General features: G+C 41.7%; 1 protein-coding gene across 1 annotated transcript in view; it reads left to right on the top strand.

Moving 5' to 3' along the window:
• The window catches only part of JAZF1 (JAZF zinc finger 1), a 127,272-nt gene that overhangs the window by 84,242 nt on the left and 22,456 nt on the right, over positions 1-20,574 (top strand). The window lies entirely within an intron of this gene.

Raw genomic sequence — 20,574 nt, 5'->3', positions numbered from 1 at the left:
CACCTCTGGAGCCTGAGTGGATTCACCTGGTGCCTGCTCCTGAGGATCCGGCACAGGTGCAGGCGCTTCAGAATCAAGGCCCTGCCCCAGTTCAGCCGGCCCTGGAGGCGGGGACTCCTGTGCAGGCTGGGATTCCTCCGGTACAGCCTCTGAATCGGATTCCCAGGCCATCACAGGTATCTTATAAACTGTATTTTGTAAACTGCTCTAGGACCCTGGTTGGATGAAGGGTGGTTTAAAAGCTGGATGTCAGGGAATGGACTGAGGGGGACTGGACTGAGGATGAACGGTGGAGACTGCCCCCCTCCCCCTGAACCTTCAAGAGAAGAGGACGGCAGTATTGATGTATAGCAGTGGTTTGAGGGTCACAGCTCAGAGGCAGGTGAGCAGAAGAGCTGGGAGGTGTTGGGAGAAGAGAAGGGGGAGGCAGAAACAGAGCAGGCAGCTGACACGTTATCACTGGAAAGCATTCCCGACCCCCCTTCTCCCAGAACCTGGCGTGCTTTGAAAGTGGAAGAGCAAAGGACTTAAAGACAATTAGCCCCTGGCAGCCACCGTAAGGGGAAGTCTTGTTGCTAGGAAGCGAGGGGGGGAGGAGCTCAGTTGGAACAACGCCATTATCCTATCGGCTGCCCCTACGTCTCTCTCTGTGAATCTTGAATATATACATTGGTAAGAACATCTTATTTTTCCCATTTCTGGCATCCAGCTGTGAGGGAGGAGGATTGGATTCCTTGAAGTCTGACACTGAATGAATGAATGAATGAATGAATCTCTGTCTCATAACACTATACCCTGACTTTGATAGTGCAAGGCCAGGGGCTGGGTCATGAATGTCTGCCCAGCAGTACCAATAATTGGACTGGAGTGCCTGGTGCTTACCCACAAAAGTGGCTTGTACTTTTCTTTATCTTCAATAGTCTCCCATACCTCCTGGTATCTATACTGGTCATTACATCATTTTGAGATGTGTAGAGCTTGTGCCGATTAGGAATGCGGGCTAGCTAGAAGGTAAACTACGCAGTGGAAAGACGGATGATGAAAAATAAGTTAAGCTTGAATCCTGGCAAGATGGAGTAATTCACATGTATGAGAACTTGGTCAATTACCTACCCTGGATGGGACTGCATACTGTCCAACATTTTCTCATCCAAATCTGGACACACACACACACACACCATACTTTTTGAGTTTGGTCAGTCAACCAGCTCCAAATATATGATATAAAGCCCTTAACAACTTGGGACCAGGTTACCTGCCAGGTTGTCTCACCTCATATATGCCCACTTGACTGCTACAAGTCTGTGGAACAGGCAAATAATTTACTTGAAAGGGAGAGAATGGGTGTTCATGGGGAAATGATAAGGTTTAAGTGCAACCTGAATGCAAAATTAGGCCATGTTAAACTTGTGAAACATTTGAATTCAGTATTTGCCGCACTAATGTGACATACTACTGGCACAAAGATCAGGCCATTACATTAGGCTCATTTATTTTAAAAGAAGAAACAACGCCATCCTGAAATGTCAGCTTTCCAGACTTACCTAGAGTTTGAAACACTTCTCACCTTTATTTTATGGAGCTGTCGTATCTGAGCCAAATACCTAACTAGGGCAGAGAGGGTGAAGTGGCTGCTGAGTGATACCCACAATTTTACAACTGAATAGAGTTGTTCTCTATAAGAGTTCTTCTTTGACAGCTAGGAAGTTTAGGGCAAAGAAATCAGATTAATTAGCAGTTAATTGTAAAGCGGACTTGGAGGTCTAACTTACACAATCCATATGTGACTCCCTTCTATTTTATCTGTCCTTGGGGTTTTACTGTATATTTAGTGTCTGTCAATGTCACGGCTTCTGAATAGCACTGGCGCCCAGTGCACCCCATGCCCCCCTGACCATGCCTTCCTTTGCCAACACATCACCCCCTTCTCGATCTACTCCCCCCTGGCTTCAAATCCAGGATTGTAATAAGGTTCTCCAGTGAGGGCTTTGTGATGACGTTCTTATGTGATTATCCTAGAGAGTGATATGTAGCCTTTGTTTCCTTCCAACTTGCTGATTCAAAAAAGTGTCATTGATGCACACTCTCACGTGCATGAGCATGGCAGCTACAAACACCCATCTCTATTTAATTGTTACCTACTCTTTGTTTGGTAGGACAAAGCTTAATAGTTGCTGGTTTTATGTACATGAAAACTACTATCATTAAGCTGAATGATGCGTTGGCAGGGGTAGTAATACTTATGCTTAAATTCTATTCAGATAGCTGCAGCAAGCCTGTAAACATTGCCACTGCAATCATAAATGTATATATATATTTCTACCAAGAAAATAGTGCTATTCTATCTCTGTGTCCTATATTCAGAGGTTGTTTTTCAGCTTATTAAATACAGGTGGGATATGGGCTTTGTTACTCAAACCAAGAGGTCCAGCAGAGACTAGAGATTAAAGGAACTACCACTGACTCTGGGTTGTTGAGCTCCCCATGATTGCAACTGCAGTCCATTATTGTCTTGTGGCTGAAGTTTTGTTGCTGACTTGCTTCATCATTTTGTCAGTTCACTAATAAGGAGGTCACCACAGGTACAGAATCCTGGATTTATGTGTGGCAGATGATAAAGCATTATGGGAAATCTGCCTCTAAGAAGAGGCTGTTGATGTGTGTTGCAACTGGCACCCATTCTATGGCTCCATAATTGACAAGAAATGCTATTATTAAGCAGGTCTGTTCAGATAATTAGCATTCAGGGTTGCATTTTTAATCAGACTTGAGTCAGATAATTTATCACAGAAGTAGCAAGCTGTCAGGGTCATACAATAAATACTCATTAAAGATGAATAAAGATTAAGTGCAGCCTGAAACAAAATTAAGCAAAGTAGTACTTCGGAATCGTTTCACTTCAATATTTGCTGTTAATAATTTGATGTGATATTGGCAAAAAGATCAGGTCTCTGTGTTGAGCTCATTTGTGGACGAGGTGATAATATTGTGCTGAGGTGTCTGTTCAGCATCTATCTGAGGCTGAAACATTCATAATTGATTGCAAAAAAAGAATATTAATTTTGAAAGCTGATTTAGTATGACTGCTCCAGCAGCAACTGGAGTCCTTCTGTAATAAGTTGACACATTAAAGAGAGAAGTGTTCCATCTTGAAAGCAGAACTAATTTGTTAGCATTAGCAAGCTTCTGCACTTTGAATTCAGTGCAACTCTCTTATCTTCAGTAGGTTCACACATGAACAGTTTGTGGCACTTTCAAATGGCTTCCAGTTAATTAAAAAGACACAGCATTCAAATATGTCCTGACAATAACACAGTACTAAGGGTTTTTGTTTTTTTAGAGGCATCTAGAGGCTAAGAATATTGTAGGTGTAATATGACCTCAAATACAAATATAGGCTGTAATCCGTTGGTAAGGTCTCCTGTGTGAACCCACTTTACTTCAGTGGGGCTTGTGAAGAAAACTTTCCATTTGGATTATGCCCACAGTCATACCAATGGAAAGGAATAACGTGAAAGCCCCTTAAAATATTCCATGAAGAAGGAGAGCATTCTTATTATGGGAATTAAGTTTTAAAAGCTGCTCTATGAAATGTTGGAATAACTCTCATAATTATTTAGGGGGGTTGATCCTAAATGCTTTTGTCATTTGTAGAGCAGGCTCCCTGATTTGGTACTTCCACCCAGTGTGTAGATGGCAGAGCCAGCAGGGGCCATGTTGATGTGCCCGGGGCCAAAGAGTCCATCTTCGTGCAGTTGGGAATTGTATGAGCACCCAAACAAGACTATAGCGTATTCACATGCTGAGGATATTTTATAGCAAACTAAAGTATAATAAAAAGGATACAATCCTGCTCTCGTTACTTAGAGATAAGCCTGAGTGAACTTTGGTCGTCGTCCCCCCCAAACCTGATGTAATGTAGAGCCTGAACCAGGGGTAGGCAACCTAAGGCCCAATTGCCTTCTCAATCCAGCCCGTGGATGGTCCGGGAATCAGTGTGTTTTTACATGAGTAGAATGCGTCCTTTTATTTAAAATGCATCTATGGGTTATTTGTGGGTCCTGCCTGGTGTTTTTACATGAGTAGAATGTATGGTTTTATTTAAAATGCATCTCTGGGTTATTTGTGGGGCACAGGAATGCATTCATTTCCCCCCCCCCCCAAAAAAATACAGTCCAGCCCACCACACGGTGGACCGGACCGGCTGAAAAAGGTTGCTGACCCCTGGCCTAAATAGCGAATCGGGAAGATCCCAGTTCTCTCTCCTGCCATGATCTTACTGCTAGCTTTAGGCAACCAACTCGCTGAACTTCTGTTTCCCCATTTGCAATAGGGGTGACAACACTATTGACTTCCTTCCAGGGGCAGAGGAAGGGGTGTGTGGTGGGGGTGATCCGCCCCGGATGTCACCACTGAGGGGGTTGACAAAATGCCGGGTGGCACTCACTGAGGGGCCTGCAGCGCGCCTGAGCCATGCGTCCCGCGGTCCCCCAATCGGTCCGCCCACCGCCTCCCCCTCAGCTGTAGGGCAGCTGAGTGGGAGGAGGCAGGCAGACTCCTTGGAGGCCCTCGCAGAGCGTCCTGCCCCGGCTCGTCCCAGGCGTCCGATCGGTTTGCTCCACTGCTGCTTCCTTCATCGGATTGTTGTTAGGATTACAACCCAAAAAATATGTGACACACTTTGAGTACTTGCTAGCACTATGCAAATGTTCAGTATCATCATCATCTTTATCACCATTCTTATTAACCCAACATGCATATGATTGAAGTTCATGTCTAATTTTGCAGTTCGCATATCTGTCAGATTCTGAGATTTTTTAAAAATTCTCATTTGAAAGGATCGTTGCCTTTCAATTAACTGTGCCCTTTCTTGTGCTTCATTCAAATAGTGGGCCAATCCAAGTTTACATGTTGTGTAAGATAGAAGGCTTTATCACACTGAAAATTATCTACAGGCACTAATGCTTACTTCTTAAACGTGGATAGTTAAGCTGTCATAACAGTTTACAGTGGTACCTCGGGTTACAGACGCTTCAGGTTACTGATGCTTCAGGTTACAGACTCCACTAACCCAGAAATAGTGCTTCAGGTTAAGAACTTTGCTTCAGGATGAGAACAGAAATCGTGCTCCGGCGGCACGGCAGCAGCAGGAGGCCCCATTAGCTAAAGTGGTGCTTCAGGTGAAGAACGGACCTCCAGAACGAATTAAGTACTTAACCTGAGGTACCACTGTACATTGGTATAAACTGGGTAAACTGTATTAATGTGCATCTTGAAATAATTAGAGTTGTCATACTTCCAGAATTTTGTGGACATGTCTAGAACACTGCATTCAGCAGCAGTGTCCAGGCACAAATTGGCTAAATATCCGGAGACAGATTTCCCATAAAAATAGCTCAAAAACAACTTTGAGCAAAACTTTTTTTTAAAAAAAAAAAAAGCCCAACAAAGCGCAGTGATTTTTCTGTCTGGATTTTCATTTTTGAAATATGGCAACCCTAGAAAAAATGAAATTGTAAAGCAAACGCCACCTGACAGGTGCTTCTACATCTCTAAAGATGAGTTTAAAATGACCAGAGAGATGGATATTCATAATAAAATGAGTATCTGTTTTCTGAAATTTTGGGTGGAATAATGAATGATTTCACTTTATTTATTCTCGGAAAAACTCATACATTCACCAAGGACTATATCAAACTGTTTCCCTGCACTGACTGAAATATCTTTGATCCAGAGTGAATTGAAATGAGAAGGAGGTAGTTTTTGCAAATTCCCCTTTCTCCTGAAGCCTCCTACTTTGTTCCAGAGCAGGTGTGTCCCTCAATCCTCTGGGTCAAAGAACTTTCTGTCAGATGAAGGAACACAACTGGATACACCTTTTATTGTATTGTTTTGTAAATGTCATTCTACTGAGAAGAAAATATTTAGTCTTAGTCTATCTCTAGTATTAGTTCCCATTAAGTGCTAGTGACACATTTTCCCCCTAAACCAATTTTTGACAATATTTTCCTTGTATGATCTTTTACATTTCCTTCCCACAATGCATGCTAATGCCAGAATTACTGCTGGCACACTTGTGTTTGGGAATTATCCTGTAATTCTGGGAAGGATACTTATTTTAAAAAGGAGTGCAACAACACTCAAACTTTGGTTGTGCCAGCTGGGTGAGAAACAGCAACAGGCAGCAAAAGCCTATTTTCCATTCCCAACAAGCCTTGTCACATAACTTCTTCTTTTTTAGTGAGCTGTCTGAAATGCTTCCAGCAATACAGTGGTTTTAGTAACTATCATTAAAAATAATATATCATCCATTTCTTTGCACTGGGACATAACAGACCATCCACAGTTTCTTATCACGGTTGTTTTGTTCTTTAATAAAGTTCAGGTCTGGAAAGTAAACAAAAGGTTAAACTGTTCTTAAGAAATTTGCCTAATACACACCCATTAGACACTAATAACGGGATGTTAGAAAGAAATAGGAAGTACCCTCTGCACATTCAGCACCAGTTCCAAACACAGATACAAAGGGATAAATTTGCATCAAGCAGTCTGCTTTCTAATCTCAAACAGAAGTGTAAACCACCAACCACCTAAAAGAACAAGTATATTTAAGCTTCTGTGTGGTGATTTGAAATACCAGATTTCAAAAATATTGTGTTGGCAAATCGCAACGTGTCTCCTTTGGGGGGGGGGGGGAATGCACTGGTTTTAATATCTCATTTCCTGTCCTTATCTTCTTTTTGCCAGCTCACAGTAAGCAGCATGGAGGAAAGTCTCCTTTTCTTTCCTGACTTAAATATTCCCAGGGAGGTTTTCCCCCCACTACAACTGGCTAGCCCATTATGTCCTTAAGTCTGCCAAGCTTGCCAAAACACAGCAGGTAGCCCACATGGTATGCATTTCTGTGTGAGAAAGCTTGTCCTGATGTGGACAAGATGTGTGTGTTTTTTTTAATAAAAAAACCAACTGCAACTTGCCCAAAAGTGCTTTAAAAACCATCTCCTCTAAAATCTGGACAGATACAAAGAATGGTGCTGATCAAACATTTTTGTAGGCTGATTTTATCAAGTATAATGATGCATATAGCCTAGAGAAGAGAAATGTGGTTTCCTAAATTGATTTCTACATTACACATTCCTATTTAGTGGACTTTAAAAAAAAATATCCTGTAGTATGAATAGAACTGTTTTTCTCCTGCAAGTCTGCATATGTTGGAATTTCATGCCGAACCTGCTGAGTGACACACAATTATGAGGATTCAATTATATTTTAAAGGAAATTTCTAGCCTTCAGAGTCAGACTCATGGAAAATTGGCTTGGAAACCTTCAGACAGTACCTGCACATCAGGCCCTCGAGTCAGGTTTATTTATTACGATTGTTTATTTGAAGAATTTTTTACCTCACTTCTCAGCCGAAAAGGCTCCCAGAGTGGCTTACCTAAGGCAGCAAAAACAAGACAGACTGCCTGCAGGCTTACAGTTTATAAGACACGACATAAAAGCAAAAATGGAGACGGAGGAGGGAGAAGTCAAGAAAACTGAGGTGCAGTTCTTAAAGTTACATGGTAGTTCCTATAATGACTAGCTGGAATTCAAAATGTTTGGGGACTGGTGTAGCCCTGATGCCTGACTCTGATGGAATGAATGGCTGCTGCCAGGTGACGTTGAGGAAGAGAGGAGCCTGATGTAGCTAGCTTGTCTGCAGAAGCACCAGCTTCTCCAGAGGAATGAGGGGCCCTGACATTGCAAGGAGACAGGGGGCAGAGCTGAACGCCCTCTGAAAATTGGGGGGGGGGGCAGCTTCCTCAAAAAATATGTTCAGGGTGCCAAGACTGCCTCAGACCCTAGCAGTCGGCACCTATGCTTCTCTGCATATTTATTTCCTGGTTGTAAGGCAGTTAAAAGGAAAGCGGGTGGCGCTGTGGGTTAAACCACAGAGCCTAGGACTTGCCAATCAGAAGGTCAGCGGTTCAAATCCCCGCAATTGGGTGAGCTCCCGTTGCTCGGTCCCTGCTCCTGCCAACCTAGCAGTTCGAAAGCACATCAAAGTGCAAGTAGATAAATAGGTACCGCTCTGTCGGGAAGGTAAACGGCGTTTCCGTGCGCTGCTCTGGTTCGTCAGAAGTGGCTTAGTTACGCTGGCCACATGACCCGGAAGCTGTACACCGGCTCCCCTGGCCAATAAAGCAAGATGAGCTCCGCAACCCCAGAGTTGGCCATGACTAGACCTAACGGTCAGGGGTCCCTTTATCTTTAAGGCAGCTAAAGCCTGAGGGACTAGGCAAGCTTGAAGGCCAGTAGTCTGATAGCAAGGAGGGAAGACCTAATGACCTAGTGTTGACCAGTATTGCTCAACCTTGGGTCGCAGGTTTTACTGGACTACAACTTCCACCATACACTTAGCCAATGCTCAGGGATGAAGGGGGTTGCAGTCCGGCAACAACTGAAGACCCAAGGTTGAAGAACAGTGGTCTAGACTGAGGGAAGGCAGCAGGTCTGGGAGATTTATGTCAGTTGGTGGTGCTATAGTGGTCACCTGACTCCCCATAACAAGAGGCTTATATGCATATGTCAGCTGGAACTGTTGGCCATTCCCTTATGTAATCACCTTGGGTGGTTCAGGGTACAGAGAGCCTTGTCTATATAGTTCCTGATTCAAGCCCAGTGCTGCTCACACTAGAGCTATAAAGTTCTTAAGCAGGAATCTCTAGGTCCTGCCTGCCAATCATGTTCTCCCAGTGTTACCACTTAATTTAGCATTATGTCTCTCATTAGCATCTCACCGTTTTACCAAACCCCCATTGTTCTGCAAAACACAAATTCTTAGGGTGGTATTCAATGCTAGTCTTATGCAGGGTAGACCCACTGACGTTAATAGTCAAGACGAACCTAGGTTAAATTAATTTCAGTGTGTCTACTCTAGGTAGGACTTAGTTGAATAACCCTTTGTCATTTTTCTGTTTGGTTCTGTAAGGACAAGCCAGAATGAGACAAGAGTGAAGTGTTGGGTTCATAGACTTCCCTGTTCTCCTTCCATGCACTATGAGGAGGGCTTCACCAGAGCTTATTTTTCCGTTTACTGAATCCTGCTTAGCATTATGCCCACACCAGGAATCCTGGTTTAAAACAAACTGATAAGTTTTGACAGGTCAGCTTCAAGCCATTGATTATGAGACTGGCTTATTAAATTAATGGTTTAGCATTATGTGTGAACACAGCCATTGTTTGTTTTAACTATTTATATCTCACCTTTTATGGCATAGGATTAGATGCAGACTAAGCTAGGGCTTATCTACACTTACCTTTTGCCTGACTCTTTCTAGGCAAAGGTCCACGCATAAAAGCTCTGTGTCGGAACATTTTTTGTTTTTCTTTTGCTGTGAGTTTTCCTGGTGAGAATCCTTCTTTTTAATGCTCAATCAGAGCAAATGTTAGTTTGGGTTCTCCGCAGATTGACGTTTGCTCTGATTGACCTTCAGAGAGCAGGTTTTCATGGGGAGCAAAAAAGGAGTGCTTGAATACAAAGCTTTAAAGCATGCACCATGTCTGGAAAGAGCAGAGGAAAAGTAGGTGTGGATAAGCCCTTAGCTGAACTGTGGTACCATTGAAATCAATGGTGAAAAGTTAATCGTCACTTAGGTCCTATTGAAATTAATAGGCCTTAAGTACAAGAAACCTAGGCTGCAATTCTCTGCTCATTTACCTGGGAGTAAATCCTATTAAACTCACTGCAATTTACTTTGGGCAGTGATTTTCTTGAAAATTAATTCCTGTGCAAATTGCTCTGCATATGGTAGTTTGCATCAGAAAATTTTCAGATTTTTTTGCCCAGAATATCTTCTCTGGGCATAACACAAATTCAGTATTATGTTGTCAAACTTACTTACATAATATTATTATAATTATCAGATCAAAGGGCTAACTCTGTACTGGATTCTGTGAGCTGTAGTTACCAGATGGTCTCATGTTTTTGGTTTATGCTTTTTCTGCCCCTAAAGTTTGACAACTTGGTTGCCTGTACCATTTGGCAAATTGTTCACACTTTAGCTGGTATCATGGTGCTAAGGCCTTTCCCATTTTTCTTCATAAGTGTCAATTTTGAAGTTTCATTTTATCCTATTATAGGTGAACAAGGCTCATAATTTATGTGTCATACTGACAGGCTACAAATAATAAAGCCTCTTGGACGAAAAAGTAAGAAAATTATTGAGCGTGTTAATAGCAATCTTCAAGAGATTACTTCTCATAAATTTTGTATCAGAGCACCCTCATTTTTAAGAAAGCATAGAAGTCTCTGATTATACATCTGACCTTGATATTGTTTGTGGCATTGACTTCCAGGCTTAGTCTGGTAAAAACAGAGAGCTTGTATTGTAGGCAATACAAGTTTAAATGACAATATATGTGTGTGTTTGTGTTTAATTATTATTACTAAACAGGAGAGGCAAGGTGAGTCTGACCCTAACAAAAACATGGGAGAAAGGACCCTTGTAAATGAAACAGGAAGACTTTCAGAAACAAAACAAATTGTATATTTTGGGACTTGTGATTTATGTAAGGGCAGACCATATATTTAAAATGCATTCAACACACACTTTTAAAGCACATGTCTTCCCTCAAAGAATCCTGGGAATTGTGGTTTGTTAAGGATACAGTGGTACCTCGGGTTAAGTACTTTATTTGTTCCGGAGGTCCGTTCTTAACCTGAAACTGTTCTTAACCTGAAGCACCAATTTAGCTAGTGGGGCCTCCTGCTGTCGCTGCGCCACCGGAGCACAATTTCTGTTCTCATCCTGAAGCAAAGTTCTTGACCCGAGGTAATATTTCTGGGTTAGCGGAGTCTGTAACCTTAAGCGTATGTAACCCGAGGGACCACTGTACTGAGAATTGTAACTCTGTGAAGGTGAAAGGACCTTTCTCGGGATTCTCTGGGCAGAGTCACGTGTTTTAATTGTATGGGGTGTATTGCCCAAGTATTGTTTAAATGGAAGTTTTATCGGTGCAGTCCATAGCCCAGCATTAAAGCACATGCTTTAATTGGAAACAGGAGAGCACTAAGGAATATTTGGACCAAAGTCATTATTCCATACCAGCCCTTACGGATCCAGTCCAGAAATAATCTAGGTTTATTGGACTATTTTATCACTTGATTATTTTACTGGATGATATCCAACTTACCCCACCTCCCTAGGTCCAGGATTCTCATGCTAGCATTGTTCATGGCTATCACTGGTCTCTGCCAAAGCACAAGGCTTTAGCCAGGGCACAGCTGTATCATTGGCCCCTGGAGACTTCCACTTCTGTGTTGGGGGAGGCCATACACTGGACCTTGCTAGACGTGGGCCAAGGCTTGGCACGCCAGCATAGGTTTCTTCATGTCTTTATCCCAACTCCACGAAAATGTGAGAGAGCAAACGTATTCAAGGAAATTATTTAAAAGTTGCACAGAAATCACATTGCATTGGTTCTACCATACTGAGGTTGAGCGACACATTACGATTTCCCTATTTCTGTCAGTTGTGGACACACACCAATGCTAGCATTAAACAATTCTCAAAATTCAGATTAGATATTTAAAAAGTTCTCATTTTTGGCTGGTTGGGGGCTTATAGTTGGGGGTTTGGTTGGTTGGCTGGCTTATAGCAGGCTTTTTAGAAACCTTGGTATGTCCTAAGTGTTAGTAAACTGGAAAATATACATTTTTGTAATATATGTAAATGACCCACAACTCCCTGCTTCCCCTTTTAGGAAAGCTGGATGTTGGGTTAAACAACAGCATGCATAGAAAAGAAGGTTAGAGCAGGCATTTTCTTATTTAACACCGTGAATACAATATTCAACAGCTCCACCCGACTCCTGCGCCTGGTCTTCCTGCTTGTTCTGAGCCTGGCTGTGAACTATTTTCATTTCAAAGAGTTTTATTCATTGTATTTTGTTCATTCATTCATGCACCATCTGTGGTTTTCTCACTTTACTTTCATGTATATTTGGAAGGATTTGGTAGAATGATTGTGATCAGTTAACATTTGATAGCCTGTTGTCATCCAGTTGATTTAGCTTTTAGGTCTGTTTCTTCCATTAGCTTTTGTCTTCCCATCGTTGCCAAGAGCTTTGCAGAATAGTTTTCACCCTTCGTTTATCTGCCATATTAGCTACTCAACAGGACGGGTTTTAAATTTTATGCTTTTTTCGTTTTGTGGCCATGTTGCTGCTATTAAATCATGTTACACTGGTGTTAATTTTCCATTCCATAGCTGGATATATGCAAATTTAATTTTGTTCTTAATCCTTGTCACCTGTTTTCTCTCAACACTCTTGAGTAGAACAGTGAGCAATATGCATTGTTTGAATTTTCTTACTGCCCTGTAGTCTGAATTTCTGTATCAGATGAAGCATATGAGAAACAGAAGGTCCAGGGAGTTAAGCGTAAATGTTGCCAGGACATTCAGATTCTGTATTTACTTTTGTATTGTGACGAATACTGGGCTCTGTCTAGTGACAGGCAACAAAGTGGATCTGAATATTTAGATTATCTTATTGCTTGGATGTGCTTGTTCTCTGTTTCTCTCTCTCTCTGTCATCACAGTTTTATAGCTATGCTCCAAAGCTATGCATCCATTGTTTCTAATTTTTGATGATTTTTGTAAAGATTTGATATACTCCAACTATATTAAAATATTTTATATGGTTTCACTTCATTTTAATTCTGTTCATCCTGCTTGAAGCCAAGTTCTTTATTAAGCAGAGTTCTGTTCATATGTAGGAATCTTAGAGCTTTGCTGTAACAGTTTTTTAGAAGGGATCTGGAAAGAGTTGGGCAGTTTTAGATAATGCTTTCAGGGAAAAGGTGACACTCTAGACCTGGTGCACAATAGATTTATCACAAGTAGGTCTGTGTAAAATACATTGGCCTACATATATGGAGACATTTACTGGCAACTTGTAAATTTAAAGTGCTTTTGCTCTATAAGAATTTAGAGGATTTGCACGTTTTCATTGCTAGATCACTACCTTCAATGAATGGTAGAGGGAAATCTTTATAGTAAAATATGTCACAATATATTTTGAAATGCGAATTTACAAATACATTTGATATCATATATCTGACAGAAGGATGAATATCACAATCTAAATTGTTTATTCTTCCATTAAAAGTTAAGGCCCTGTAGCATATTAGTGAGACTGTGGGCAGGAAATCAAAGGGCTTGTGTGTGTTATATCAAAGCACAAGGTCACTTTTTTAAATAAATGACACTCAAAAACTTATTTATGCAGTTGTAAGAAAATGTTTTCTTTCTTGAATGTTTTGTAAGTTCTGCAATATTTCTTTTAATAGAACAAAGCATTTCCTTATTCTGATCCAACATTTTCTGGCTTGGCTGTGACCTACCTTACACTTGCTGACAACATAACAAGATCAGTTTGTACTTTTTTTCCAGAATGGCATATTTTCTCTGCATCAAAAATATAGATGCACCCAAAACAGTTGTTTTTATTGATAAAAAAAATCCTACAAGGGTGGAGGGGTTGTGCTATTTCACAAGGGTGTGTGCTATTTTAGCCTTTGTTGCCATAATAGACTTTGAAGAGACTATTCTACATTGTTTGGAGGGCAAAATAGTTTTGAATGAGCAAAGCAATAATACTGACCTCCAGAGGGCTCTGTTATACCATGTTATGCATGGAAGGGGGAAGGGAGTTCTTGGACAAAGCTCCCAACAGTCTGGGCTTAGTCTGGTAAACAGACTAGGAATTGTGGGCAAAGTCCTTTTCCTCAGGCTTTGCACCAAGCATGAGATCAGATGACTCAGTCCGGACTCATTATTTTAATAGCCTACAGCTAGTTCACATAGCAGCGGGGGTCCACAAAAAAAGGCCAGTTAATTGTTGAAACTCAAACTGGTACATTGTAACTGAGATTAGAGCATTCAGATATATGTATTAATAAAGTTTGTTTGCACAAGCAAGCAGAAAGTATAAAAATGCTGATATTGTAATAGTGAGTAAATAAAACATAGCTTCGCACACATTAAGACCCAATTAAAAAGCATGATTTCATTTGAGAAACGCAAACTGTAAAGGTGACTTATATTTGCCAACTTTACTGCAGCTGTGCTTTACATAAGGAAATTAATTAAAATGGCAATTTATGCATTTTTCCCCACTTACAAGAAGGCCTTCCTAAATAGCGCTGCATATTTTTCCCTTGTATCACTATGTATTATGGTACGGTTGTACAGCACAGTGTATTTTACACTCCCATTTCCTGACCTTTTTTTCACTTGAAATAAATTTAAAAACAACAGCCCCCGATTTACACGATAGTGATGATGAAGCAGATCAAGCAACGCTCAGGAAACTTCCTGCGGTCTGACTCAGACAGAGGGTATTCTTCTTCAAATGGCAGTCCTTTCCTATCACAGCAGATTGTTACAGGTCTTCCAGTAATTCCAGAGGAAGTGGGAAGCAATAGGATTAATTGATTTCTTCAAAGATACATGCCCCAACTATGTTTTCACCTTTTGCTGTGGCTCCTATTTATCATTTTATCTGTATTATGTTTACATTTAAAAGAACTTTGTTGCACTAGCTTGTAAATTATCCAGTTTATACTGTTGAGCAGTTGTGCTTGGGAGAGTTGCGCTTGGGAAAGAATTGTCCAAAGTAAGACAGCAAGTCCATAGAAGGGGTTGGGCATGAAACCATAGGAACTGAAGTGTGCTCTCACAAACATACCTCAATTTATTTGATCCATGGTTATGACGCTAGCAGGACAAATTGCTCTTGTAATACTCATTTTTAAAAAGCCTTATACAGTGGTACCTCAGGTTACATACGCTTCAGATTACAGACACCGCTAACCCAGAAATAGTGCTTCAGGTTAAGAACTTTGCTTCAGGATGAGAACAGAAATCGTGCTCCGGTGGCGTGGCGGCAGCAGGAGGCCCCATTAGCTAAAGTGGTGCTTCAGGTTAAGAACAGTTTCAGGTTAAGAACGGACCTCCGGAACGAATTAAGTACTTAACCTGAGGTACCACTGTAATAACAGTTGCCACCTTCATAGCATACATCTAAAGCAGCAGGTTACCACTTCCCCACCCCCCAAAAATATTCGGGAGCTGCAGTTTGTTAAAAGTTGTTAGGAGACTCCTATTCCCCTCACAGAGCTACAATTCCCAGATTTCTTTGATAGATACTCATCAATTTAAAAAATGAAGCAAAAACTATTTTCACTAGAAAACTATCATGGCAGAGGGAAGGCTAGACTAAAGGTGACATCTGGGACTTTATGTGGATTTTTTGGGGTGGCGGGAAGGAGTCCTCACATGTACTCTGAAGAGGGGCAAGCTTACCATCTCAATGGGAACTTAACAAGTGAGACCGTCAACAAAACATACAGTCATACCTTGGCTCCCAAACACCTTGGGAGTCAAACTTTCCAGCTCCCGAATGATTAAAAACCAGAAGTGAGTGGTTTTCGAACTTTCTTTCGGAAGCCGAACACCCATCGGGGCTTCCGCAGCTTCCGATTGGCTGCAGCTTCCTGCAGCCAATCGGAAGCAGTGCTTTGGAAGTCGAATGTTTTGGAAGTCGAACGGACTTCTGGAATGGATTCTGTTTGACTTCTGAGGTATGACTGTATTGTGAAATGTCGGGGAAAATGCATTTTCCAGCCCCACCACTAACAGTCAACATTATGTGGAAACTGAGCATGCTGCCTGTTCTTTGCCCCATTTGGTGGGTTTCCTTCTTTAGTTGCCCCACACACACACCATGGTGAGGTGTGGGTTTTTTTGTACTACTTGCAGACTTTTTGGTTCCCTAAGCCTGCTGAGATTCTTGAGAGTCCCATGGACTGCAAGAAGATCAAACCTCTTCATTCTGAAGGAAATCAGCCCTGAGTGCTCACTGGAAGGACAGATCCTGCAGCTGAGGCTCCAATACTTTGGCCACCTCATGAGAAGAGAAGACTCCCTGGAAAAGACCCTGATGTTGGGAAAGATGGAGGGCACAAGGAGAAGGGGACGACAGAGGAGGAGATGGTTGGACAGTGTTCTCGAAGCTACCAGCATGAGTTTGACCAAACTGCGGGAGGCAGTGGAAGACAGGAGTGCCTGGCGTGCTCTGGTCCATGGGGTCATGAAGAGTCAGACACGACTAAACAACAACAAAGCCTGCTGATACCTCCATTCCATACATGTATAATGTATACCCTCCAACGTTCCTCATGAAAATAGGAACATTTCTCACTCACTCCAACTGACCCTTCTCAAACCCCCCCCCCATTTTGACCACCCACCCCTGAGCGTCTCCTATCAGATGAAGGACAAGTGCCACCAATGCTACACTAATGCAACACAGCAGATACACCCGCCACTTTCCTGAAAAAACCTCTTAATCCTGATTTCATTTTATTTTATTTTATTCATTGGTAGATTTGCACACAAAAAAAACACACACCAATAAATAGTTAGAATAGGGGCAAGATTAGATGCGACTGCACAAATGGTTTTTTTAAGCAAATCAAGACTCATTGCATTCCACTCCGCTCCCCCTTTCTTTCCATCCAGGGCAGCCCTGCCCGTCTGACCGTCAGAGCCAGTACATTACATGGGGCTGGGCCTCAGCAGTGGCAGCCTCACCTGCTGTCCTGCGGCCACTATGAGCTACCCAAGGAAGGAGTTGGGTAGCAATGGCCATGGAGCAACCATGGATAGGCAATGGGATGCTCCCTTGCCGCTTCTTGGGACAAGTGCCGGCTGCTACTCAAGATTGGCAGCAGCAGCACTGGCAAGGAAAATAGGGACATTCCGGGATCAAATCAGAAGCCGGGATGGCTTTCATAACTCTAGGACTGTCCCTAGAAAACCGGGACACTTGAAGGGTATGTATAGCATAAGGACCCATGATTTGAGAAATGAGTTTCCCATTGGTGTGTGAGATTAATCAGTGTTTTTCTCCTTTGGAAGTACCATGTTATTAAGAAGACTGATCATTTTGCTTGTAACACTAAGCACAGAACTGATGCTTTTGTGTGTGGTATTCATTTCATACGTAATGTGTAAATGGGGGTCTCTGAACTGTTCTCAGAACCCTTAACAAACTATAGTTATCAGAATTCTTTGGGGGAAGCCATGACTGTTTAGAGTGGTATCATGGTGTGTTAAATGTATGGTATAAATGTGGCCTTAATGTCAAATCATTGTTCTAAATCTAGAAGAAATCTAGGCCAAGCAATTCTGTATTCGAAAATGCTCTACTGCTGCTTTTTTTAGAAGAATGACAGGCATCTTATCTAAGAAGCTTATGGTTAAAAATAATTTGCTGAGTGGCAGATGAATTATGAAGCTGACATGCAGAGTGTGAAGACTGACAACGTGAAAGAAATTAGGCAGTGTCTTGAAAAATAGTATGCATTTTGGTTAATTGGATTTCCTGTATATCCTCTTGATATATTTATATCTCCTGGTTCAATCTACATATATTTATGACTCCTTCTGTGCCAGGTAAATTTAATGTCTCATAAAATGCCTGCGTTTTTTTAAAAAAGTTGTACGTTAATAGTTATCGGTTTTACAGTGCTGCAAACTTACCGTCTTAGCACAGTGTATGATTTGCTTTGAAAATGAACACAAAAATGAAGTAGCTTTGATAATCTGCTTGTACCAGTCATGACTTTGGGGTACACCTACAACATAAGGATATACAGATATGCAGGACTTGTGCATGCCATCTCAGTATGACTAACAGAGGCCATTTTGAAAAAATGCAGTTTAGACTTCATCTCATAACATGCCAAAACATGAATTCTGTGGGTTCATCTCCTGCTAAGCTGGGCCTGTTGGTCATGCTCATCTATTTCAGTGGGTTTACTTTGAGTGAGACTAACACTGGAATGGATACAACCCTACGTTTGGATTAGCAACAAACTTCCTGTTATGTTCCTGTAGTGGGAACAAAGACTCATGGTGCAGTCCTAAGAACACTTACTTGAAAGTAGAGCCCACCGAATAAAGTAGAATTTACTTCTGAGTAAATGAGCATAGTGTCAGGCTGCTAGTGTAATTTTTTATTGATATGTGTTGTGGAAATCACAAGCAGCAGCAGTATATTGTAGCAGCCTTCCGTTTTCAAGGTGGCTTACTAGGTTATTTTCTGCTTTGAGGAAGTACTCTTCATGTCACCAGAGACAGAATTTCCTGGGTATTTTGTTAAGCCCTGGGATTGTTCCGTCTTTGTCCTGCCTAAGCAGACTTCAGACGTCTATTCTTCTTCAGTTTCCTGCTCTGTGCTGAGTCAGGCTCTCAAGTTGACCCACCAGCCTGCTCCTTTCAGCCTCTATCTCACACATCTTGAGGGGTCAGCATAACTTTTCTTGTTCTTGCAAGGATTCCGCCCAGACATTCCACTTGCTAAGACAAGGTTCTGCCCTTCCAACAGTTTCCACTCTTCGATTTTGAAATTTCTTCTCAATTAAATTAAACTTTTATGTATTTATTTTATTTTATTTTTTAAAGTTTGGCAGAGAAATCCAACTCTGCTGAGTTGGGGGTTGCTCTGCTGGGATGGATGGAAGTGTCTCTCTTGTGAGCTCTGTCAACCTCTGCTGCCTGCAGAGTGATGCCTGCGTCACTCTCCTAGAACAGAGCTTCCCATTTTGCCAGCCAAACATGTGGCGCTTTCTGGGTGTGGGTGAGGCTTTTGTGATGGCATGAGGCTTAATGTGGTCCTGATCACAGCACCAGCTGCCATCGCCCTAGTGCTCTATAAAGCCTTGTAGGCCTAGTGGAGGAAAGACTGGATTGCCCCTGAAATCTTTTCCCTCATGAGCTTTGCACTCTTAAGCTTCTTTCATGTCACTGAATAGGAGCGGTGCAGTCTGGAATAAATTAAGCAATTAATGGCGTGCTTCAAAATATGTTTTAAATACAGCATAAATGCATTTAATTAAAGAGATATTGCTCTGTCCAGCCCAATAATGTGCAGTACATCTTTTAAAGATTTTTACTATTATTATTACTGTACAATACACTAAGGCATCTGAACCATGTTACAAAGAGGATGTGGAATGAAATATAAGCGTCCATAAAGCTATTTCCTATTATTAAGCAGTAACACATCAAGTATGTATTGTTAGCAGCAAGTGACAACTGGTTTGTTAATTAATGATCCAAAGCAAAAGCAAGGCTGATGAATGCCCTAACAAGCTAGCTGTTAACTGCTGTGAAGGTGAATTCTGGGATGATAATTGCTACATTAAACTGTACTCAGTGGTTTATTGCACCATTTTTATTCAGCCTTTTGAAAAATTAGTCTGGGCAAGCTAATAACTGCACCACCAACCCCTCCCTGCAGCAGCCAGAATATAAGACATTTCTTCTAGTTGATGCAGCGGTCCATATGAAATGGGTTGTTGTCAGTAATTAATGACAAGTTTGGTAATTAACTGCTAAAAGGTAGACAGAAGGTAGTTAGCATTGTAAGAGGACATGCTTGAAAGGGTTATCCCCACTTGGAAAAAGCTTCATCTGGAGAGGTAACTGCAGGAGGAAAACAGAGCACAAAAGAATGGCTGGCTCCTTAATATCTGGAGTAATTTGTTTTCCTGGCAATTGATTAACTTTTGGCTTTAATGGATGGCTTGATGGTTACATTATCTAGTTTGTGTAATCTATCAGCATTATTTTTTGAAAAAATGACGTTTTGCGTCTAGAACATTTAGTTTCGCCTAGTTACTTAATGGCTGCCCATACTTTGGGACGCTGCACTGTTACACATTAAATTGTCTTGTAACGTATCCTGTGGAGAAAAGGTCATTCAGAAAGGAATTCTTGAGGTCCGCTTTGGTTGTTGAAAAACTTGATAGCAAATGAGTGTAGTGATCACAATCTGTTGGTGTGTTATTATAGCACTATGGAAAATTCATGTTTTCCCATAGAAGTCAAATGGAAACCGTGGTGTCCTGTGGGAGTAACATGAAGCTATGAGATGCTGCTTGAGATGGAGAAAAGCCAGGCCTCTGACCTTGCCATGAAATATAGCAATGATGGGGAACCTTATTCAGCCCAAGACCCGCATTCCCATCTGGGCAAGCTTCTGAGGGCCACATGCTTGTGGTGGTAGGTGGGGTAAGAGGCAAAAGTGGGGAAAGCAATGATGCAAATGTTGCCTCTGTACAAGAGGTTAGTGTCTACACACATTCCTTTCTATCTTCTATCCAGGCAGCCAAGAGGCATTATCAGTTCAATAACATATCCCAACCAGCCAGAAACCCTGAAGGAGGGTCTGCAGTAGGACTGGTGAGAGGTGTGGCTTGTGGAGGGAGGGTATGGCCAAGAGAGTCCCAAGAGGCCTTGACTAATAATAATAATAATTATAATACCCCGCCCATCTGCCTGGATTTCCCCAGGCGCTCTGGGTAGCTTACAGTACATATAAAAATATAGTAAAATGCCAAACATTAAAAACTTCCCTATACAGGGCTGCTTTCAGATGTCTTCTAAAAGTCAGATAGTTGTTTATCTCCTTGACATCTGAAGAGAGGGCGTTCCACAGGGAGGGCGCCACTACCGA

Source organism: Podarcis cretensis (assembly GCF_951804945.1).
Source record: "Podarcis cretensis genome assembly, chromosome: 12".
Taxonomy (NCBI): Eukaryota; Metazoa; Chordata; class Lepidosauria; order Squamata; family Lacertidae; genus Podarcis; species Podarcis cretensis.
This window is presented reverse-complemented; position numbering and strand designations above follow the sequence as displayed.